The sequence below is a fragment of the Equus przewalskii genome, chromosome 30, assembly GCF_037783145.1.
Source record: "Equus przewalskii isolate Varuska chromosome 30, EquPr2, whole genome shotgun sequence".
Lineage (NCBI taxonomy): Eukaryota > Metazoa > Chordata > Mammalia > Perissodactyla > Equidae > Equus > Equus przewalskii.
The window spans coordinates 5,340,997-5,366,425 of record NC_091860.1 but is presented as its reverse complement, the minus strand read 5'-3'; the positions used below and the strand labels follow the sequence as shown (position 1 = coordinate 5,366,425).

The window sequence follows — 25,429 nt, the reverse complement described above, 5'->3', positions numbered from 1 at the left end:
TTAGTGTGGTTAAACATGAGAACTTTTCTTGTTCTTTACATGGTATTAGAATTTTTTATTTTTCTAATTATGAAGATTATATTAAATACTTATGTGAAACTCCACTTTTTCTACCTTTTGTTACAGCACCAAAGTAGGAATTATGCCAGATTATTTTCTCTCTGCTCTTTAAGTCGTATGAGACTCAGTGTTTTATTGGATCAAAGCAATTGTCTCTCTAGCCCAGTAATCTCTTTGACAATGACACCACTGGAGATGATGATGATCTTTCATAAATCAACTGCATCCTTACTTTTTGTAATAAATTAGGATCTGCTTTCCTTAAGAGATTATCTAAAACTATTTCTTGAAATTAGTGTGTATCCAGCACATTTCATGGTGTAACAATACTTTTACATTTATGTAACAAATTTAAAGTAAGACACTAGATTGTAATCCAGATTTCTATCAACTGGGAATATTTATGAGTCGATATTTTGCTGCTTCTCCAGCGTACTGATACTTCACCAATATAATATTTATCCTTGAAGAAGTTTTTAGATGAGGTAAACTATTATGTTTAGTATAATTTAGTGTTGTGTATTTTACTGTGTGTTATTCTTCAAATGACAGTAATCTATAATATATAGGCTAATAAATCTGATCTAGATGCTCTCTTTTGCTGTAACCAAACTATGCTGTTACCTATTTGCCTGTTTTGAGCTTCAAGTGATGCCGTCTTATTTTCTTACTTTAAGACTTAGTGATTCAGTCAATATTAACCTTATCCATAAATAGTCACTGTGAGTTTTTGACACTTTGTGGTTTTAAGTGCTGAACCATGTTTTTTTTTTATCTAAACCAAGCGTAACCCTTAGTAATTCTTAAAACTTAGCTTTTACTATGGTTTTTCACAATTCTCTTTCAGTAGTCACAGAAACCAAATATTTTTGGTTTTTATTGGTCTTTTCAGTGCTGACACTGGTATTGCTGAAATACATTTCTAAGGAGGACAGTGAATATTTCACTTACCAATTGCTGCATAACAAACCACCCTAAGGTTTAGTGGCTTAAAACAACTGTAATTTATTATTTCTCATCATTTTGAGGGTTGACTGGGTGAGACTTCTGTGTCCTGTGGCCTAGGTTGGGGTGCTAGGAAGGCAGGACAGTCCAGCAGTCCAAAGTGGCCTCACTCACGTAATTGGCAATGGACACAGGTTGCCGGCTGGGAGCACAGCTGGGGCTGGCCCGGGGGTCCTTGGTTCGTAAGTGTGTTTCCCTGTGAGGGTACCTGGGCTTCCTCACGGTGTGTTAGCCGGACTCCAAGAAGGAACGCTCCCAAGGCAAAGGCAGAAGCTGCAGCTCTTCTAGGGCCTGATTCTGGTCTCCCCAGAGTCTCTTCTGCCCATTCTGTTAGTCAGAACAAACCACAAGACCAGCCCAGATCAAGGGGAGAGAAAACACTGCGGCTTCACTTCCTGATGGGGTAGATCACACTGTAAAGGAGTAAATGGGATGAGATACATTGTTGCAGCATCTTTAGAAACTCAAACTACCACAGGGAAATAGCATTTTTTGCTGAATGTAGATGTTTGACCACATTTCACAAACTGGCATAGTTAGGCACATGAGGATTCGAATGCTGACTGTACACTCGACTCACTTAAAAGCTATCAGCTGTTATTTTCTCAGCTGTGTCATAGTAATGCCAGCCTCATGGATGATTTGGCCGTTAAATGAGATGATTTATTTGAAAGTACACAGCATAGTGCTGGAGATTTGGTTACTTCCCTCCCCTCCCTTTCCTATGTGTTTCATGTTTGATTAATATATATATATGTGATGATAGTACTTAAAAGTATGTTTTTAATTACAAATCATAATTCCTCTAAAGTTTTATCAGGCATTTTGACAGTTCCAATCTGAATAATATAATAGTCTTATAATCTATAGGTCTTCTAATCTAGACATCTACCTCATGCAAAAATTTTTTATGTGTTGCTCTATATAGGCTGTTTACAATATAGTGAGCTGTTGGTTGGTAAAAATGTTTAAACAGGTTGGCTGACTTTTTTTATTTATCGTAGTTTTGCATTCTACTCTGTCTTCCATTTTCCAGAAAAGTCTTGTGACTTTCCTAAGCGATCTTCTTAGGTCATCTTCCAAAAGTTGTTTATGATATAATTTATCATCTGATCTAACTTGCCATAGGAATTAACAAACTGAGTCAGAGAAAGAAGTATGAAGAGATATGTAATTGTCCAATTGTCATTTATAAGGAGAGGGCTAGAGATAGGATATTTTCTTCATTTAAAAAGCATAGTACTGGGTGCTGGCCCCGTGGCCTAGTGGTTAAGTTTGGTGCACTCCGCTTGGGCAGCCCTTGTTCGGATCCCAGACATGAACCTACACCACTAGTCAGCTCTGCTGTAGCAGTGACCCACATACAAAAATAGAAGAAGATTGGCACAGATGTTAGTTCAGGGCTAATCTTCCTCAAGCGAAAAAAAAGAAAGAAGGAGTATTGGCAACAGATGTTAGTTCAAGGCCAATCTTCCTCAGAAAAAGAAAAAAAAAAAGGAAAAAAGCATGGTACTTACAGTCAAATGTTTGATTCTGTTTGAGTCAGCTGTTGTTTATTCTAGTCTCAGTAATCGCCAGTGCCACCAACCTGTCATGTCATTATGGAGTTTTGGTCACCAGGTAAGCCAGTCATAGAAAACCAGCATTACTTTAGAAAAATAAATGAAAGCACATGTCATGCTTTGCTCTTGAAGATTAGACTGAAGAGGATATTGATTTGGCTTTAAACAATATCTACAAAGACAAAACCAAATAAAATAATTACATTAAACATAACAGACAATTGAAAGAATGGAAACAGACATGAGAAAGAATTTTGGATAGTAACGATTATATATTAGAATAGGTTTCCCAAGAGAATGTTTTAAGGAATTGAATATGTCACAGTGTTATGGATTATGTGGGAAATGCTGAAAGTAAGAATAGGGAAAAAGAAGTGGAGTTAGTCAAGTCTGTTTGAAAGTTATGGGGAATGTTTCATTCCTCTAAAAAAAATCAGTGACATTGGAATCCTGTTTCATCTTATTTTTATGCATTGACTTTATAAGTGATTTTGGGAAGAAGGCTTTAAGGTTATGTAAAGCAGGGTTTTTTGTACACAGCACACAATGGGCACTTTAAAATTACCTATCTGTATATCACTTACTTGGCAGAGCATGTTCATGCATATTACTGTATGTTCTTGATTCTAAGAGATCCTCAATTGTAAAACACATCCATCAATTTAGTAACTTTTTCCCTCTCTTTTTGGGAAAATCAAACACATTTCTTAGGGGAGGGAGGAGCACTCTATCTAAGGATTATTCTGAATTACTTTTATCCATTGGCATTGTAGCCACATGCTGCTCTTGCACTTTTAAAATTCATAGCATAATTCTGAGGCATATCTAGGAATTACTTTGGCTTTGTTTCTATTTCCTGTTCAATTAAACTTGTAGCTTTGTTCTTTTACTAATTCTATTACATGTCACTAGAAGTTAAGTAACTTCGCTTGGAATTCATCCAGAACAATGTAACAGACAGGGGTTTGGTGCCCGTTCAGAATTATTACTTAGTGAACCTTCACTAGACGCAGATTAGCCACATGTCACAGGCGGTTCTGCACACGGAATAACTTTCTATTTCAGTGCTGCGTTATAGTGATCTTTAGAAAGACATTTCAAGAGGTAATTATGGTTTTAACATTAAGTTAAAACTCAACTGTATATGATTCTGTTAATGCAGGTAACTGAAATGACAGATAAAGGTATATTCTTAGTCATGTCTAAGTTCACACCTGGATAGGCAGTGACAAGATATTATAAGATGTGTAATGAATGGCAACCTTCTTTGGAGATCTACTGTAAGACTACTCTTGATTTGAAAAATGTTAAAGTGAAAAAAATATGCATTTTAGAGTTGAGAAAATAGACTGTTTTTTTCCCTCCCAATGACTACATAGGGAAAACAGAGCAGACGTTGGATAGTGTTCTTATTAAGTGTAACATATTATTAAGGTAAAGAATTTGAATGTTTGAGACTCAAGGTCACTCAATAAATAGTAAATCTGGAATTACAAACCAGGTCTTTGAGACTTTCAGATATGTATACTGTCTACTGTACTATGCTACCTTTTCAACAATCCAAAGCTCTGGATTAACTTCAGTCTAATGAGATTCATTCATTCACCAAATATTTGTTAAATGTTGTTATTGTTTGCCAGGCATTATGTTAAGTGATATTGTAAGACAGTAAACAAGACAGTTAAGATCTGTGTCCTCATGAAACCCAACAACTTTGGAAAAGACTGAAACTAAACAAATAATTACATCTGAGATGAACATTAAAGGAGAAATTACAGCGTGATATAAGAGTATATAACAGGCAAACCTAACCTGGCCAGGAATGGTGGGGCAGTGTTGATGGTCAAGTCAGAGAAGGGCAAGAGAAATAACTTTTGAGCTAAGAAGGAAAGAAGCAGTATGAGTCAAAGAGCACTGCAGGTAGCAGAAATAGCATGTACAAAAGCAAAAGGAAGAACTGAAAGGCTTTCAGTGTGGCTAAGCATTGAGAAGAGGGAGAAATAAAGCTGGAGAGAGATGCAGGAGAAATCTGTGATCTTGTTCAGGATTTTGGCCTTTATCCTAAAGGATATTGGGAAGCCATGAAAAGGTTTTAAGCAGAGGTGTGACATGACTAAATTTTCATTGGAAAGACTGCAGTGAATGTGGACACCTGTTGTTAGAAGCTGTTTCTGTAGACCAGGTTGGAGATAATGGACACAGCAGTTGAGTTGGAGAGAAGGGGATAGATTTGAAATTTGAGAGGTAGACAAAGCCTAGGGATTTGACATAAATATAAAACTAGCATTGCTAGTGTTCCATCTATAGAATTCGGTTGCAAGATCATCTCTAGAATCCTTTCAGTAACTTGTGCTTAGTGTTAGGAAGTGACTATATTATAGAGTATAATTTAGAAAGCATTGTTCCATAAAAAATAACTTGTGAATTGAGCTGGTTGCTGCTGTTGTTTGTTTGATTCCATTATATAATATAGGGAGAACTTATTTTCAAAAGAGAATTTGGCATCTTAATTTATATGGTGCAGCATGTAAGTAATTTCGTACATGCTGATGCATGATGCATGATGTCTACACGTATAGGGCATGTTATTTTGTTCACACCACTTATTAATCAATGTCAGATTTGAAAGGTGATTGAGTATTTAGGATTTTCCTGTTCTTGGTTGATTGGTTGAAACTTAGATGGGGAATTTAAACCATTTTACTTCAAATAGCATTCTATTAAGGAACACGTTTTCCTTATTATAATAAGAATGTATTGGTTCTAGAAACAGGCTCCTGGTTAAATTAGAAGATTCAAGAGGAAAAGGTTTTAGAAGCATATGTCCCTGAATGCCTTATGAATTACTTTATTTTCTTAACCAACAGTGTTTTTTGTTTATTTATGGCTATTATTAGTCTGTTGTATCAGAGATAGCATAGTCAGTTATCTGTAAGGGCTTTGATTATGAAGAATTAAGCCATTTAGGGAAATAATATGGACACTGGGATTCTAGAGAATTTATGCTCGTCTAAGTGGAGAAGGGGACAGCTAATAATTCTGTTCTACCTGATTGTGGCCCTGTGATTGCTGCCAAAGTTTTCACTTTTTCAAAAGGATCCCAAAATACAGATTTTTATGTGAGTTGGTGACTAATTCAAATGTTTTAAAAACACTCTGACCATCACTACAGGGCAAAGTATGCCCATGGAATATATTTAGCACACAGGCCTCCTTTTTACAGCCTCTGCTTCATAGAGGTCTTCAATCACTATATAAAGCTAAAAGATCAAAATAATTTTTAAAAGGCAAATAAATGTCAAAAGAAAGAAGAAAGAAAGGGACAAAAGGAAGAAGAAACGAGATATTTTTTCTAAGTACAAAACTAAACATCTAGATTGCATTTTTAATTTAAACTTCATTCAAACAGGAATTCACTGTCCCCAGAATAATTTTTATATTCTTCAGAGCATACTTCTAGCAACTTCAATTCTCTGAATGTACACAACTGGAAACTCAGAGTGGAATGGGAGTGTGTAGGGTGGAGGGAGCTAATGAGCTATAGATGATAGTCTAGTGGCTCTGTCTTCAACAGTTGGGAGTAAAGTACAGCAGAAACTAGACACAGTTGATATCAGAGAGAAATTAGACAGTAAGAACATAGCAATCTGAGTGTATCATGGATCCATGAAGGTGTTACTGTATTAAAAGCATAATTTGACTTTTATATTAATGATGAAGACGTCAGATTGTTTGGTACACTCTGATGTTTTAAATACTCCCCTCCCAATTACACATATAATATACAATCGTTGTAGGCAATTAAGAAAATATAGAAAAATAATATATAGCACCTTTCTTTAAAAGCCAGGAAGAGGTAAAATAGATTTTATAATTTTCTAAAAGCATTTAAATAGATCTTGGCACTTATTAATTTCCTAATAGCTAATTAGTTTCCAAATTAGTCTAATTTTGGCTTACATAAAATGAATATTAATTGGCTCACATAAGAAAGTACCAGAAGTAAGACATACATTAAGGTTAGTTAAGCCAATGGCTCGGGGCCAGCCCGGTGACGCAGCAGTTAAGTGCGCACGTTCCACTTCTCAGCGGACTGGGGTTTGCCAGTTTGGATCCTGGGTGCGGACATGGAACCACTTGGCAAAAGCCATGCTGTGGTAGGTGTCCCACATATAAAGTAGAGGAAGATGGGCTTAGATGTTAGCTCAGAACCAGTCTTCCTCAGCAAAAAGAGGAGGATTGGCAGCAGTTAGCTCAGGGCTAATCTTCCTCAAAAACAAAAAAAAACCCAGTGGCTCAGTGATGCCTTCAAGGACTCAAAAGTTTGTCTTTGTACTCTACTTTTTCTCCTCACTGTGGCCTTTCTGCCAACACTGTAATTACCGAATGGCTGCCAACTGCAATCAGGTTTATGTTTCCTCCTTCAGATCCAAAGGGAGAAGAATTAACTTCTCCTAGCCTTCTCATGAGCAATTTAGTTTGTTTTTTTTTTCCATAAGCAGTTGCCCTCCACCCCCACCCTCAGCTTTCTTCTCATTGGTCTCAATTTGTCTAATTCTGAAATATCTAAACTAATCATTGGCAAGGGGGAATGGATTTACCATAATAATGGATTAGGCTACTTGTGGTCTACCCTTGTAGCTCAGGGTTAGTCAGCTTCCCCTGAGGCACACTGACTACTAGGAGAGATGTGGATATAGAAATCAAATCATGGATCATTAGGAAGGAGGAAGCTTTGGATAGGCTCTCAGCATGGTCCGCTACAGGTGCATTAAGGAGTAGGTATTATCTGAAATGTTTACTTACGTGAAACAGCCTCTCAAGCTTCGCCTCTCAAGCCAGGGAAGTGTGAGGTGAGTCCCTGGAGAATCTGCCCTCTGTCTCCTGTGTTCTAGCACCCTCATTAGCAAAAGTTTACAGCTTCTAAATTGAAGATTTTTTCCTAAAAATTCTTGTCACTCGACACCTCTCTGTAGAATAAACTATGTGGGTCATAAATGGAACAAAGTTAGTTTAGGAAAATAACATTTCCTTAAATAAGCTTTATTTATTTTTTATTTTTGCTGAGGAAGATTTGCCGTAAGCTAACATCTGTGCCAAACTTCTTCTATTTTGTATGTGAGCCAGAAAGTGATGTGGGTCTGAGCCTGGGAACTGAACCCCGGCTGCCGGAGTGGAGCGTGCTAAACTTAACCACTAGGCCACTGGAGCTGGCCAAACTTTATTTTTTGTAAATGTATATTCTTCTTCTCTTCAGAGGATTTTTTTGTACCATAATCTCTGTAGTAATACCAATAGTGTCATCATTGTTATCTGACTATAAAGATGAAGTAATTTATGGGATTACTTACAAAGCAAAAATAATTATTTTTAAAGTTTTAAAAATCTTTGTGTAGAAAGCAATAATTATATATTTTAAGTACCTGTCATTTTGACTAATATTTAACCAGCTGACCGTATAGCTCATTTCTTTCAGTTTTCAGATTTCTAAGTATTAGCCAGGTATTTTAGTATCTGGGTCACATAGTCATTACAAACAAATCTAGGCCAGAATGGTTCATGCTTCTCAGATGCCAGCTTAGTTTTCTATTTGACCATGCTCTGACTTTTCATTATTTGATTCCCTTTCAATTAAACTTTGTTTACTTATTTTTGCACAGTATTATGTTAGTTCTTTGTATAAAACTGGTCTTCCTGTGTGTTTTCCCCTAAATCAAGGTAACAGAGCAAATAAATCACTAAGCACTTAGCTGCTGTGTTTTAGAATTGTTGCTGTACAAAGGGTCACACGTGTTGCCTTCCCTACTGCAGTGCTGATTATTGTGTGAAACCTGGTTTAAAATGCTGGAGAAACTGTATTTTGGCACAGGAGCTGTAACATTTCTTAGAGATTCAACATGTATGTAATTGGGTATTGAGAACCTGAAAATTCCTAAAGTCCCTATGAAAATTTTAAATGTAGACTTGTTCCATCTTGTCATAGTAGATGATAGAGCCTTTTTCTGCAAGTAAAGTGAGAAGTCTTAAGTGTTATGATACAGAGATAAGGGAAGGGGGAGGGAGGGAGGAGAGGAGGAAATTGGAACAGCAAAAATTTCAACTTCATTTCTGAAGTAGTGTAGGCTGTAAAATTCTATTTTGAAATACTTTTTTAACTTTGAAAGGGATAGAGTTTACTGGCAGCTTGTGTTAATACAGAGCCCATAGTTTTTCTCTTCTTACAATTAAGAGGTTTATACCTTTTGGAATTTCTAATATTTTTTTCCACTAAATTTATAATGCTTGGTTTCGCACTACTGTGTCCTGCTTTGAAAGTATAAAATGATAGTGTGTATACTTCTTGTAGTTGTCTAGATAAATTAATAATTTATTCATCTAGTATCATTGGGTGTTCAATTAATAAAGTTTCTGCATAATAAATGCTTACCTTCTTTGATTGCTAGAACATTTCATCTCAATGATTCTTATTATAAAATATCTTAGAAAGCCTTATGTAGTTTAATGATTCTGGATTGTTGATGAATATTTGTTATTATAGTGTCTTCAGGGGCTACTGAGGTATGTCATATAGGGCCATTCGTCCTTACGAGAAACAAGAGTCAATAACGGTCATTGCTTTGAGTTTTTGTAAATAGTGCTTCTATTTTTCAAAGTTTGATATTAATTTATGAGTAGTCCTGTAATGCACAGAAGGGCATCTGTGAATAAAGTAAGAGACAGAAGGTTCTTAATAGGTTTGAAGAGCACTTCAGTGAGCAAAGTACTTGGACTTTATGATGTTTACTTTTATGTCCCTTAGTGCCTCCCCTCCACCCCACGAGCCCACCCTGATGCCTGAGCCATATTTTCAAGCATGGTACTTGGCAGTGTTCCAGATAGTTATTTTAAGAAGGATGGACTAGATAAACAGTGATGGGGCTGATAACTGGGTCATTTCATAGCTCTGGAATCTGTCGTAAGTTCACAGCTGTGAAATGGGCATGTTATAGCTATCTCTCAGGGTTTTGAGTGAGCAGTAAAAATAATGGATCTTAAATCTGGTGTAGGAGATATTTTAACAAATGCCAGTTCCCTTTCCCTATGTTTTAAGATGTTACCCACTTACTTTGAACATGACATATAGTATGATACTATAAGGATTGATGAGATGGTATCCCTAAAATATGGTAGCTGTAAGATCTCTGTGATTATTCAGAAATTGTATATGACAATATTTTTGATTAATTTGGTTGATCATATGAATAAAATGTGGAATATTTTTGAAGACTGAAAATACGAATTCAGGTGCGAGAAAAATATTTTTAAATGAAATGTGAAAAACATCTTTTTTCAGCCAATAGGACTAAATCGTGTTAAAATATTTTATTAATATCTCAAAAGCGTTCATAACCTAGTGAGTACTATTTTTTTAATGCAGAGGTACATGTTAATCTAGAAACCATGTATATGATTTAAAAACCCTCGGAGGGCTCAGACCATCTGCTGTTTGTGTTCACTAGTGTCAGAGCAACGATGCCCCTGTTGCAGTGAGCTTCGGGAACTCGACACAGTACTGCATGGGTGCCCTGGTAAATCACACGCTTACTGTTATGAAGTTGCGTAATTGTCCACAGCTTTTAGTAATCCAAGTACAGATCGGTTATAGGATATCCTTCTTTTAATAAGTGCACTAAATACACATCTAGTGTCATTGATTTTTGATAGACCAGAGGGGAAAAACAAAAAAGCTTCTGCCTTGATGCCCTCTGCCTTTAAGGAGCTGTCTCACAGTCATGTGTATGAACTACTGGAGTGACAAGTCCACACCCGTGAGGGAATGGAATTCTACAAAAATTTCCGATTAAAAACTCTCTGAAATGGCTGGGGAGGGGTGTGTGGAGGCAGAGTTTAAATAAGAATCAAAGGTATGATTGTGATTTTAAATTGTCTTATGTTTAAGAGGAATGATTTGAAATTTAAAGCTAAGTCCAGTCTAACAAAGCAAGGATTTTCATTTTCAAAGGAAATAAATGAGCTTTGTTTATTATTGATATTTGTTCACAAGTACTTGATATGGTTATTTGTACTAAATGTAGCAAAGCTTTATTATTGATCCTTTTTTTGGGACAGGCTGAATTTGTGAATATTTTATGTTGTAAACTGTATTAAAACACATTTGTATGCTCTACTAAGTATTGGGAACAGAATCTTCAATTTAAACTCTAGGTTATCATCATTAATAGGCATTCCATGTATTAAACTATTTTGCCTTCTCTTTCTTCCTCAGTACCTTTAAGGCCTTTGATGTATCATAAAGAAAAGGCACTCGTGAGCTGCTTGGCTCTAGGAAAAGAGAGCTGATTGACCTGGGGATGTTTGCGCTTTCCCACTTCCGAGTCTTTGCTCAAACTGCTCTCTACCTCTGCTACCACAGATTAGTTCTTGTCCCCTGCTCTAAGCACTCTAAGACTACCCCGAAGCCCACTTTTGACGGTTTCTTCTCTCTGCCATCTCCTTCGTCCTGAATTACCAAGGCAGAATAGAAAGTTGCCGGAAAAAACACGCTTAAAACTTAAATCATCTTTGATACCTGTTTTGTTCCTCACAGCCAATTGATTAATTAAAATAATCCTTTAGATTCCTGTCCCTGTGCATTTTCAAAGCCAGAATTAGACTCTCACAACATACCCCATTATGTGTATTATTGCCAAAACAATCTTTCTGAAGTACTAATTAGGTTTGGGTTTTTTTTTTTTGAGGAAGATTAGCCCTGAGCTAACGTCCTCTGCCAATCCTCCTCCTTTTGCTGAGGAAGATTGGCCCTGAGCTAACATCTGTGCTCATCTTCCTCTATTTTATGTGCAGGATGCCTGCCACAGCATGGCTTGATAAGCGGTGGGTAGGTCTGTGCCAGGGATCTAAACTGGTGAACCCTGGGTCATGGAAGCAGAATGCGCGAACTTTACTGTGCCACCAGGCTGGCCCCACTCATTAGGTTTTTGAGCAGAGAGAGTGATATGGTCATCCTTCCACGATGCAGTGTCGGTACTGTGCAATATATGTACTATCCTGAAATAATCTCTGAGTTTCTGCTTTCTGTTCACACTGTTTTCTTTTACTTTAAATGCACTTTCTCTCTACCTAGAAAAAACTTAGTTATTATAAGGTCTACCAAAGATCTTTTCTCTTTTGTGAAGTCTTCCCTATCAGCCTTAACTAAAATCACTTCTCTGAGCTCCTAGCTCATGCTACTCATTGAGCTGGAATAAGACTCTGTGCTACTGAGAAAAAGGTGAGAGGTTATTTTCCCAGTGAGATTCCAATAGAGTTTCATATCTTATGCTTCTATCCCCTTTAATACTGGGCAGAGCATACCACATGTAGGAGTATGCAAATATTTGATAATTGGTTTACTCAGGAGAATTTTTTGTAAAATTTCTTGCTACTCTCTACCCGAGAAGGAATGAAGTGTATAAGCTTCTTTACCTTTGTTGAATCTGGGACCCCTTACTTATTTCTGTGTCCCTGTTTACTCTTGAGTAGTCGGGTCTTGGGAAATAATGACTGGCTTTGGGGATAGGTTGTGTGTATTTTGGATAAGGAAGTAAAGCTGTTGTTGGACATTTAAAACTGCAGTTTTTTCTCTCAAGGTGTTTTGCTTCCTGTTGCTGTATTCGTAAGGTCATATTGGTACAAGCAGTGTCTTGTATATTTATTTCCTTTCTCTGTAATACAGTATTTTCAAACTTCGGTGTGATAGTGAATTAGAATCTCTGGGAGTGTGGTCTAGGACTCTGCATTTTTACTAAGACTCACTTCAGTTGCTTGCAAAGGTGGTGGTGGTGATGGTAGTGATAGTGGTGATGACAATGATTGTGATAGCTCTGCTTTTGAAGGCTTATGGTGTGCCTGGTGTACCTTATAGGCAGTTTACAACTATGGACTTACCTGATCTTCACACAAAGTCTATGTGGTAAGATGCTGTTCTTATCTTCATTTTTCAGATGGAGAAACTGAAGCAGAGATAAATTAAATGGCTTATCCCCAAAATAACTTTCTTATAAACATTGTAAAAATCTGTGAAAAGGATGAGGAATATTTCTTTAGCTGATTTTAAAAATACCACTTGTGAAATGATTGCTGTGAATAATGTGAATGATATGAATAAGCTGGTTCTTCTTAGATATATTGGCATAGAAATATGCTAACTTTATATAGAATACTTCAGCGACTAGACCTAAATACAGATTGCTTTTAGGAAGCCAGTCACAGTCTAGGTGAAAAACTAGGCATGTACACACAAACTTAGCACATTGAGGAAAGCCTTGAAATACTACAATTTCTAATAAATTCACATGATTTTAAGAAGACTGCTCTTTACTATTTATTTACACATGCATACATATACATATACACGTACATACATATATACTTACACATGAAGATACATATCTTCCATATATATGTAATATATACATATATAATGTATTGAGAGGTTACTTTGTGACCAAATGAATATTAGTAAAACTACTTAAGCATATATTTTTTGCTTTTATTGCATAAGATAAACCTTGATTTTACATGCTAAAATATTTTATTGTATTTTTTAATATCAAATGATAAGAATATTTTATACCCTTTGGCTCTTGGGCTCTGGACAGTGCAGTGGTGGGTAGGGGAATGTGTGGTGGTTGTGGTGGTGGTAGGGTGGAACTAACTTGTTTAGGGTCATTGCCTGCTTAAAAGAGTTTTAGTGTATGATTTAGGTGTTGCCTAATGAGTGCTCTGCCTTTTGAGACTGGTTGAACTCAAAAGCGTGTTATGTTTTACCAGAAGCATCTTATGAGTTATGAGTGAATAGACAATGAAAACTCAAGTGAGTTAGCGGCCAACTTTTATCTTTACAACTAAGTCTAAGCAGTGTTTCTACTCTTTTATATTTCTCATTTACAAATTTTCTGAACTTCTCTTGCTGCCCGTTTATATACAGTTGGGATGAGTTACATCACCTGAAGTAGTCAAGATAAGACTTTTTAGTTCTAATGCTGTCCATGTGGGGTACCTAAATTGCTACACAATTCTGTGAAAAACCAGATAAAATAGGGTGGCAGGAAGTGAAAGAAAAATAGATGTGATGCATTGAAAATTCTGGGAAATTGCCCTTTTTATAGAAAGTTTTGATAAAATTTTGTATGTTCCTCAAATTCACGTTCTTCGTCTGTAAGAGTTGGGTGTAAGACTGAATGCCTGGCTTAAAGCTTATGAAGAGGGAGGTCTCTGGGTTAAATTACACTTTTCTCTCCCTAACTTTATGAATTGGTTCTTTGCGTTTTCTGGGGCTAATGATCTGAATGTTTGAGATTTAGTAAGGAGGTAAGAAGTTGAAATCTTCTTAATAAAATTATATCTCTTTCTTAGGCATAACTATTTCTTTCCTTGATTATATAGTAAAAGATGTGTTTATTCTTAAGGGGTCTTGACTTTGCTGCTGACTAGCAGTGTGACTTTGGGCAAATAATGTCATATTACTAGACCTGTTTCTTCATTTATAAAATGAGGGGTAGGATTAAATTCTAAAACTCTTATAATTGGATTAGCAGAATATATTTAAGATTATATACAAACACGTAAACACATTGGCAGGTCACTTGCTGCTCCTCATTGCTGGAATGTGAAAGTAGTTTTGTTGTTTTAGGTGCATTATTGATGATGTTATCCACACCACGAGGATAATTCTGTGCTTTTTGATTTGTGATTTGTTAGTCTGATAGTGACTTTTCAGGATTGTGTCTCTTGTATTAAAAATTAAATTACTGCCATGATGATTGTAGTCATTAGGATGAGTGATATGAAGAAATTTAGAATTATTTCTCTTATACCGAAAGCCTGATTTTTTAAAATGTATGTATCTCCATGTTCTGTGATTTTATTTGGCTAAGGAATTTATCTTTGGTCTTCCAGAGTGAGGACATGGATACTTCCATAGCCATTTCCTATGTTTAATTAATTTTTATTTTGTGGGTTTCATCAGGTTGAATAAGAATAAAGTGCTTGTGTATTTTCTGCTTTAAAAATGCTTCTTGATATAAAGTCTTCTCAGATCAGCCCCACATGTGACAGACCTATTCAAACAATTTAAGCTGCCGCAATGTATTTGTTTCTTTCTTGGAAATCTAGCCATTTGTATGTCTTTATGAGCTGTTTTCTCCTCCCCCCGCCCCCATGTTAAATTTTAGATTGTAAGCTCCTTGAGAAAGGAGTTTAACCTTTTCTTTGTATCTCTTAGTACCTAGGAAAGAACTCTGTTAGTCTCTAAATAGTTTATAAATGTTATTACTATTGAGGATTTTGGATTAAAATTATTGGATAGAATGGGATAGCCTGTTTCTAGGATATCAGACTGTTTGGGGTCAGTGTGATTAACTCAAGACATAGTTTTGTTAAGCTATACACTTGGTTCTGAAGTCAGTTTCTCTTGATGTAACCATAAATTGATTATTCACCTTATATTCCTTCTTATATGATACCTTGGTTTGAGGTTATTGATAGGGGAAAGGCTGTCAGAGTATGGGTTGGATAGATGTGCATGTATGTGCACATGTACTCGTGTGTTTATGGACCAGAGAGTGGGCACTTGACTATATGAGAATTTGGGGTACATGTTACGTTTAGCATTCTAATCTGAATCTTACATAACTAGCTTAGTTATGTAAGATTCATTATATGCATTTAATTTTAGACCTATAATAGTTGACATTCAGAAACAATTTTCAATCAATGGTAAACATGATACCTTAGGAAGATAAGGATGTGTTTTCCTTTCCTTTCATGTTTTCATTTTAGCTTTACTCTACTGTACATTTGCCAAAGACTTAAATTGTCAAGGATAAATAACTATTGAAATGGGCCAACTTATAGCTGGGCAGAAATGGTATTGGGCCTCTGAGGCATATCTTAACATATGAGAACAATTTAATATGCCTGGTATTTGAGAAGAATCAAAACAGAGACTGTAAAACTCAGCAATCATAAAGCCTAATGGTCAAAATTCATATTTAATTGACAGGCTCTACAAAGGTTAGCTATAATAATAAATAATTAAGAGGCAAAGAGCCTAAATTGGTACAGAAAAGGGGCAGAGTTCTTTCTGCACTAGAATTAGAAGTTGGTAACTGTGAATTTTGTTTTCTCCATACAAAGACTGACTTTGGCAGCCGGAGCATCTCTCTCCAGTGTAACTTTGACTTCTTGGAGTATGTACTACTACAAGCAGTTGATGACTTATAAGTGTTTTATGAGTATAGATGATCTTGTCAAAGTGTTTCCAAATATTGCAATTAGTTTTAAAATGGAGTCTGTGTTTGACAGAACTTAAATTTGTGACTCTTTAATTTACAGATACATCATTAAATGAATACCATCTTTATCATGTATTAATTTGGGTTACAGAATAATTGAGGGAACTTTTTTAGAAGCAATTGAAGTTTACTTAAAACTATTCTCTGAAGATATTAGAATTTGAGACTTTTTTTTGGTCCCAACATTTCCTCTTAAACATAGTGTTACAGCTGCTTGGAAGGAAGTAAATCAAAGTCACTCACTTTATTTTCCGACTTAGAGTCGTTGCTCATTATCAGTTGGTGGGTGTGGAAACAACTTAATAAAGTTTGGGTAATTTAGTTTCAGTTTAAATTCTCAACTGGCAATTGGCCGAAAACTCCCATCTGAAGACGTGAGCATCCAAAAGTCATTTTGCGATTTGGCTACTGTCTGCTTGACATAGGAAGGCCCTATCAAGAGAACTAATGGAGTGACTGTCAAAGGAAAATCAATGGTGAGTTTTCACTTAAATTATACCGTATGTGTGTGTGTATGTGTGTGTGTAAAGCATACCAGTTTATTAAATTTGAATTAAAATTTTAGAACTTTTAAAATCTAGGACATAATTAATGCCAAATGTTTGAATTTATATGTCTGTGACTTACATTTGGAATAGAATGAATGCAAATAATGGTTTTATAGATAAGAGATTTTATATGCTTAATGTTGATAAGAAAATAGTAATAAAAGTGTGAAAAATCAGCAAACAGTTCATGTCTAGTTTAACAAATTCAGGGTTTTTTGTAGTTCAACTGTAGTTAATTGTCTTTAAAAATAGCATGTTATAAATATTGCTTGAGTAAAGTTTAACTTTAAAAAAAAATTTATCCCAAACTGAATTTATGTTAGTTTCATAGATGCTTCCTCCTTAAAGTAAATGTCATAAATTTTTCAATAAAGTAGTCTGTTGATTCCTGTTTTGTTTTTTACTTCCATTGTAAAATAATAGGGGGAAAAAGAAAGCAAGTATAATGTCATGCAATAATATTCACCTAGTTTAACATTAGGCCTTTAAAAATATGTAATTTCTGTGTTGATCAAATGGGATAATGCATATGACAGATTTTTTTCATTGTTATGTTCCAAATAGTTATCATTTTCATTTAACCTTAAGACAAAAAAAGATATATATATATATATCATTGCTACTATACTTCCATGGAAAATATTAAATTCTCAAGATTAGATGTTTGTATAGCCAAATAATGTGGAGTCGTTATTTGTAATATAGCACAGTATCACATTTTGGTGGTAAAAGCAGACATCTCTCCCCTGCCTTACACATGTTTGCATTGAGAAAATAATTCAAATTTGGCTACATTTTTATGTGCTTCAAGTAGCCTTAAACTTAATATTTTCATCCTCATTGTATTTGGTTCCTACATACTCCTTTATTCAGACATCCGTGTCGTATCAGCTCCACGATTAGTTATGTTAACTTTGGACAGGAGTGGAAGAAGTAGCTTAACAGTTGGAATCTCAAATCACTGCTTATCAGCACTTAGTCTAGTGTCTCCATGGACGTAGTAGGTTTGTGGTTGCTAGATATTGGGTGATGAAGGTCAGACATTAATGATAGATTGTTATTCTGTTGTCAAACTTAGAATTTTTGAGATTTACATAGTTTGAGTAATTTTTCTTGCTCAATTAGAGATGTCAAAATGATGTTAATTGAATATGACCGTGTTCTTAACTGTTTTCTAGAGCTTAATAACAAACAGATCAGGAATAGCACGTATGACGTACACCTTGCACAGCACGTCATCGTGTCAGCCTTCAGACGTTGACAGTGAACTAAGTACTCTAGAGGGCAACATCTGTCCTTCAGTCCATCCATCTAATAATTCAAATTTTTGTAGACTGTCTGCTATGTGTTATCATTTCAGCTAGGTGCTGAAGATAAAATGGTGAATTAAAAACAGGGATACTTCCTACCTGCTCTTGAACTCCCAGTGTAGATGGCAGTTACAGTGTAGATAAAATTACAAAGACAAATGTAAAATTGCGACTGGAACCAATACTCTGGAAAGGTATAGGTTACTATGAGAGTAGAAGCAATATGGTTGCGTAGACCCACACAGTTATTTCTTAAATTGAGTTGATAACTTGCTTTTTGGAATTTTTAAGTTTATAATTCTATTAAATGAGTATCTTCTAAGCAAGATGTGCAGAAAGACTAAATTCTAACCATGGTAAAATACGATTTTTATGCTGCTGTTCTATTTTCTTAGATTCTTAAGAATTTATAAGAAAGCCTTGTCAAAGTAGTGTTCTTATGTGAGACTTTCCCTTATGGGAGAGGATTCTCATAGGATCCTTTAACATTTCAGGATTGAATGCAATGAATGAGGACCATGATTTCTTCAGCTGAGTTCGTTAATTAAAGGATGTCAACCATAAACGAACTGCTGTCCTCCCCTTAGCAACTGTTCCGTTCTAGCACCAAGCAGTACGGGAGTTTATTCATCACTCATTTTATATCATTGAGTTGTTACATGCATTTTTTAGTGGTAGTATGGTTTCCTCAATCAACTTTTATCCCTTTTTGAAATAAAATAATGTAAAATTTTTCTTTTATAAATTTATTCTAAAGCATACATATTTACTAAATTTTTGAAAATAAAATGGTAGAGCATTTGGCTGCCTAAATGTTTACACGTTTTCAGTAGGACAGAGAATCTCATCTAGTGATGTTTGAAAAATAATGGTTAGTTTTCGTATGTTAAATCTGTCAACATTTTAAAAAATTATCATCAAAATCTAGCTTTTCTTTATTCAGCTGATAATATAAACACATTGAATTAGAGTATACAATCTAATATGAAACTAAAATCAGAAACTAAAATTTAAAAAATCTACTTTTATAATAAAAGTGACCTTTCCCTAACTTACTGCTAAAATATATAAGCGATTTATAGAAAATAAATGTCTTTTTCAAATAGCAAAAATCCAAATTAAGTCCATTGTTAACTTTTTCCTCAAAATTATTACGTTGAATTTAATCTCTACAGTGACTTTTAAATTTAGTTTTTCCTAGATAGGCCCAGGAGGAGGTCACCAACCTCACTTTCAAGTGTTCTGATTTGAAGCTCTTAGCTCAGTTACCTAGGCAGTTCCACTTGTCAGTGCTGGGAGAGAGATATTCTCCCCACCCCTCAGAAGGAGTGTCCTGAGGGAAATGTTCCTTGCTGGTAACATGTCTTGCAATGCCATGACATTTCATTTCCTTGACAGCTCTTTTTGGTTCTATGCAGCTAGCTTTGATTGGTTCATGATGTCAGCTGGAGAACTGGGCATTTAGCCACACAAAGATATTTAAAACACATAGATGTGTAAACATCACAGATGAAATGTGATACATAGCATTTCTTTTACTGAAATGAATGAAACATGATTCTTGTTTCCAAGCAAACAAAGGTCCACCAATAGTCATCAATTTTTAACTATATAACTTTTCAGTATAGCAAACAAGGCAGTATCTCATTGGACGTGTATGTTGTAATATAATGGCTTCTGTTTTGAAATTTGGGGCTACTACTGTCAGAAGAAATGGTGATTAACAATGGCATGGAATTGGAAGTTTGATTAAGGAAAATTTTAATAAATTTATTGTTTATAGGTTGTGGGAAGGAAAAGAACGTTTTCAGTTCACTATAAGGAAGTACCTTTTAAATGCAGAAAATAAAATGGAGTGCCTTTCAAAATCCATTCTTTTAGGAATCTATGATTGAAGTTTATAAAGAGGGAATTCTTGCTTGATATAAGTTACAGGGATTATTTGAAGGAAATTTGTGATACAGCTTAAAAATTTGAATATATTCATAATAATTAAATATATAAAATCTTATATGGAATAGATGTTACTAGCGATATTAAGCTACTACTTACTGTAGGATCTTTGTTAAACAAACTTAAGAGGTAAAAGAGCACATCCCATTCTTTCATTCATTCTGTAAATCCTTATTGACAGCCTGCTCTGTGTCAGTCACTGCCCTAGGCCGTGGAGGCCTAGTCATGAGTAACATTGATGTGACAAGTTATAGTCTGTCAGGACATTAAACAACAGTCACAATAAAGTATAGTGGTTTGTAACATTATAAAAACAAAGCAGTCCTTTCTTAAGGATACCTTGAGAATTGATCTGTAGCATGCTAATAATTTAATCAGTCTACTTTCCTCATGAACTGAGGTTGTCTATTCTAACATATAAATTAGACACAAATTCTTAGAGAATGGTCTTAGAAATTAGTAGAGACTGAAATAGACTTGTTTTTTGTATAGCTTATTTAAAGCAAAAAATCGCCATGAAAAGATAAGTTTCTGAGTATCAAGAAATGTGAATATGAGCAGAACAAACTCATAATGCCAATCATGTATGTTATACATTGTACAGATCATTTAATAAAATTGTATGAAGCAGTTTTATATTAAAAATTTCCAAGCTGTGTGGTTAATAAGTTGGCTCTAGAGTCATACTGACTGGGTTTGAGTATTAGCTCTGACACAAGTTTTGCAATCTTGGGAAAGTTGTATAACTCCTCTGTGCTTCAGTTTCCTCATCTGTACAATGGGGATGATAAAAGTACATGCGTGATAAAAAAATTGTTATTTGATACATATACAATGCCTAGAACAGTACCTAGCCCATAGAAAGTGCTTACAGAGGGGACTCCGTGTGTTGTTGTAGTTAACAACAACAGTAACAATAGTGATAATAATTTCCTCATGTCAGAAATGTCCTAGCTAATGCACAGAGTTGGGCCAACTGAAATAACTGCAGAATGATGCTTCAGATATAAATATCTTACACTACAAAGAGCTGTTATCTTTATTAATGCTAAACAAAATGCCAGTGAAATTCTCACCCAAGCTTTGGGCCCTCTCTAGCAGCAATATTGCAGTCACTCAGTGGCCTCCATAGTTTTCATCTCCAGGATCAAGATTATCTCAGCATTTAACCCAAGACTAAGTCTATCCCAGGCATCATAGAACTGATTCTTCTCATCTAGAAGAGGAAGTAGCAACGATCATCTCTTATTTACTCCCTGGAAGATAAGCCTAAACCAGATTAGAGAAAATTAGGGAAGGAAATGACTAGGTTGATATTAAATATTCTTTTCCCTGAAGAAATCTCAACAAAGGATTCCTTCCTGTAATAGTCTGCACTGTATTTGTAATATTTGTAAATTTAATCATATATAGCAATACTTGATACTTAATAGGAAATAAATTGTTTCCTTGTTAAGATAGTCATATATTACATTAGCTACTTCTATATATAATTTATGAAAATATTTTTAAATTTGTAAAAATATTTTTTTTATGTAGGCATTTACTGTATCTTTTAGTTTGGTATCCTAGCAAAATATTTTAAGAGTTAAATAATTTTTGCTAAGTAATTCTTATTGGAAAACAATTTCAGGGTGAAATTTAATTTGACGCTTTCTTTGAGCTATAATCCTGTGGCTTAAGTCTACATTTGTAAAAAGAGAATTTATATATTTGTGGATTAATTCAATTTAATTGTAATAAGTGTAAGTACTTTAATGAATTGTTTTCAGATGAAATATTTGAATTAAATCTAAAATAGGTATTTCATAATCAAGTGTCTTCATTTTTGTTTGCAATACAGAAAGATTTCTTTCATTGTAAAATTCCAAATGAAAGAAAATTATTTGAATACTACATGTGGTTTCCCATGGCCACAACTAGTTCGCATAGAATCAGTCAACAATTGTCTACTGAAAACTTACTAGCTATCTAGTACTTACTAATAATAGTGTCATGGTAGTCTAAAAAAATTATGCTATCACTCTACTTAGGCCCTAGAAAGACTAGAACCATGGAAAGAACACAGACATGAAACAGAAAATCTGAGATATAGTTTCTGCTCTGTCACTAAAAAATGCAGGGATCTTAGAAACATGAACCTATTGAAATTATGAGGCCATCTTAGCATCTCAGTCTCCTTATTACATATATATACGTGTGTATCTCATAGGTATGTGTGTGTATATGCTTGCATATATATGTACACATTTATGTACATCCCAAATAATTACTTCAAATTGAAATGAAAAGCTAAGAATTCATAAAGTTTTTTAATGTCTAAATATCCTGAGTAAAGAATTCTGTTCTGGGGCCAGCCTGGTGGCGTAGGGGTTAAGTTCGCACACCCCGCTTTGGTGGCCCAGGGTTCACCAATTTGGATCCTGCTCATTAAGCCATGCTGAGTTGGTGTCCCACATAGAAGAACTAGAAGGATGTACAACTAGGGTATACAACTATGCACTGGGGCTTCGGGGAGAGGAAAAGAAAAGAGGAAGATTGGCAACAGATGTTAGCTCAGGGCCAATCTTCTTCATCGCCCCCCCCAAAAAAGAATTATGTTCTACAGGATATTTTACATGATGCCTTCAAGTGAAAATACATTACTGATTTTCACATATACTATTTCAGGACTTCTCAAATATTCCAATATAAATTATGTTTTGTTCTTTCACAAGGGGAATGTAGAATTTCTTTAGTCTGCCTGATTTAAAACTGATTTCCTTGTTATGTGTTTAAATTTTTTTTTCCTATTAAACATTTTCAACAGATACCAAAGTATTTTTTTGTGTCTTTGGACTAACTCTTTATAAACCCGTTTTAATTTGCCTAATTTCAAACTGATTTCTTTGTTACGTGGTTAAATTTTTTTTCTAATAAGTGTTTTCAACAGATACCAAGTTTTTTTTTTAAAACCTTTGGACTATCTCTACATGACCCAGTTTTAAATAGCTGCAGCAGCATTACCAACTCTGCCATTTGCAACACTGTAGTACATATCTAGTTTTGCAAATAGATCATCAGTTCTCATTAATTTACTAATTCATTAAAAAGTAGACTATAACATTCTAAGGGAAAAGAAAACAAGACTGATTTATATATACATATATGTTGGTTTGCTTTACCAAATGATGTCACTGAACACTGTTCGCTCCTACTAAAGAAGAGAGAAGTATTTGGGAGCTGCTAATTGAAGCACCACTATCTTATCCAGTTCTGCACCAGTGTGGTGGAGGTCTGTGCCCTGGTAGGTTTCAAGTCAAGTGAATATTAAGTGGAAAATGCTATATATATCTACTAGCCATAAGAAATTAGTTGGTATGCCTATTGAACTACTAGATGCTACTATAGTCATAATTAGAATAATTTTTATATAAAAAATCAGAGTTAAAATAGATGCCTTTATAGGCTTAATAGAAGATTTAAGAACACCTATATTGTGAGCTACCACATTTTAAATGTTAAAAGTGTTACAAGGGCATTGAATCTGAACATTTTTTGGACAAGGATACTATTTAAATTTACAAATTATTTGGAGGAAATATTAACATGCAATCATATGAAGTAAGATTGAATTTTATAAGAAAATAACATAAAAATAACTTTGTTTTTGAGAATTTGCTTACTCTGTTATCATGTAGAAAAAGTCTTATACATCATTAAGCAATCATTAATACAGTGAAAGTGAAGTAAAGAACCAGCAAAAATAACCTCTCTGACTGCTGTGAAAATAGCATGACAAGTAGACAGTCCCATCGTAACGCTGTAGAGTACTTTCAGTGAGGAGGGGGGAAATGATGACTGACTGGTGCCCTTCGGTGGACTTGCATGTGCTGGAATATGCAAAGGGCATGGAGAAGTCTTTCAGGTTTAAATGTATTTTTGCCATATACTTTACCCATTAGAAACTCATTTAAATTTTTAAGAGGAGCAGATAAATCCAGATATCTCCATGGATGTTAGACTTCTATCTGTCATTCACTTGAATGCTTGAGTACACTATTTTATAGTACAGTGAGGCTGTAACACACTACCACCTATTACTTAGACCAATCAGTATCATTCAGAGAAGAGAATATCAGTTGGTTAAGTAAGGAGTCATTTGAATCATGGGACAGTTTTTGAAAATGCAGATCCAAGTAATATGTACCATTAAAATCAGAATACGGCATGAGTTTATTGAGATATGAAGGAGTTAAGATAGCAAAGTGAAATAATTTGCTTTGCATTGGTTCAGTGTGCCCTACGAACTGTCATATCTCTTCTTTGTTTTGGCGGTACAAATTATTTTATTTCTCTGAAACTTTGCGTCCTAAAGTATCGTTGGACTAGAATTCACAAAATTTTTTTCTTTCCTAATATACATATACACAGGAACAAGATATGCATGTTAAGTTTAATTTTAAAATGGGTCTTTTAAAATGTGGACATGTCTGTGCCAGTCACAGAGCATTCTGTCCTATCTTTTGCATCTCTGCTTTATATAGGTTGTGAATGTTTGCTGTGTAGTAGAGTAGTACATACTAGTTCTATTTTTACTTACACTAGAATATATGTGGCTTAATAGATGATGTTCCAGGGTCCTAAATTTAAAAAAATTGCTGTGAACAACTTCAAACATATACAAAAGAAGAGACACTAGTATAATAAACTCCCTGTATGTATGGCCCAGATTCAACAAGTAGCAAAATTTTGCCACATTTGCTTCATCTATTTTCTCCTTTTTTTCTCAACTATTTGAAAGCAGATCCCAGACATCAAATCTTTTTACTCCTGCATTCTTAATTTTACATCTCTTAAAAAACAAGATATTTTTCTCATATAACTATAATATCTTTATCACATCGACCAAAATTAACAATAATTATTTATCACCTGATGTTATATCTCTATTCGGTTTCCCCTGCTTTTGATTCAGAATGGCGTTTTACATACGGATGGTTCCTTCAGAGCCCAAGCAAGATCCAAATTGCATTTGGTTATTAGGACTGTTGTATAATTCAAGTGTCTTTTCTTCCCCACCACCTATTTACCTCCCTCCTTCCTCCCCTGCTTCTTCCCTTCCTCTTTCTTTCCCTTCTGTTCATGGCTTATTTAAAAAACTGGGTGAGCTTTCCCATAGAATAGCCCCCGTTCTGGATTTTGCTATTGGCTTCCCCAGTTAATTTATTCCTCTAACCTCTAAATTTCCTGTAAATTAGAAGTTAGCTCCAAATGCTAATTATTCAGGTTAAGCTTTGATTTTGGTGTTGGGGAGGGTGGCTAGGAATGCTTCATACAGGGGGCTGTTCCTTCCTGCTGCTTCACACCAAGGAGCATATAAGGTCTGCTGTCACACGCTCAGTGATGCTCAAGTTGGTCAGTGGTGACAGCCCAATCTCTCCGTTGAGAGTTTCCCATCAACCTTTCCTTCATGGTTTCATCCATTGTTCAGATTGTTCTCTGAACCAGTTCTCTCATTAGGGTTTGCAAGATAATGAATTTTTTAATCTGCCACCCCTTCCACAGTTATTAGTGGAAATTCTTCTATAACGGAGAAGTTTCCCTCATTTACTTTGGCTTTTTGATTTCCCTGGAATAGTTCATCCTAGAAAGAAAGCTGGTGCTTTTAATAC

The 25,429-nt window shown here is 35.0% G+C and overlaps 1 protein-coding gene across 19 annotated transcripts in view; it reads left to right on the top strand.

The window, feature by feature from the left end:
- The window catches only part of ZEB1 (zinc finger E-box binding homeobox 1), a 180,567-nt gene that overhangs the window by 29,841 nt on the left and 125,297 nt on the right, over positions 1–25,429 (top strand). For 5 of the 19 annotated variants that reach the window (XM_070601334.1, XM_070601337.1, XM_070601340.1 and 2 more), the window contains exon 2: positions 16,287–16,440. The exons of the other annotated variants lie outside the window; for them this stretch is intronic. The gene's annotated coding sequence lies outside the window, so the exon portion shown is untranslated. The remainder of the gene's footprint in view (positions 1–16,286; positions 16,441–25,429) is intronic. 19 annotated transcript variants of the gene reach the window in all.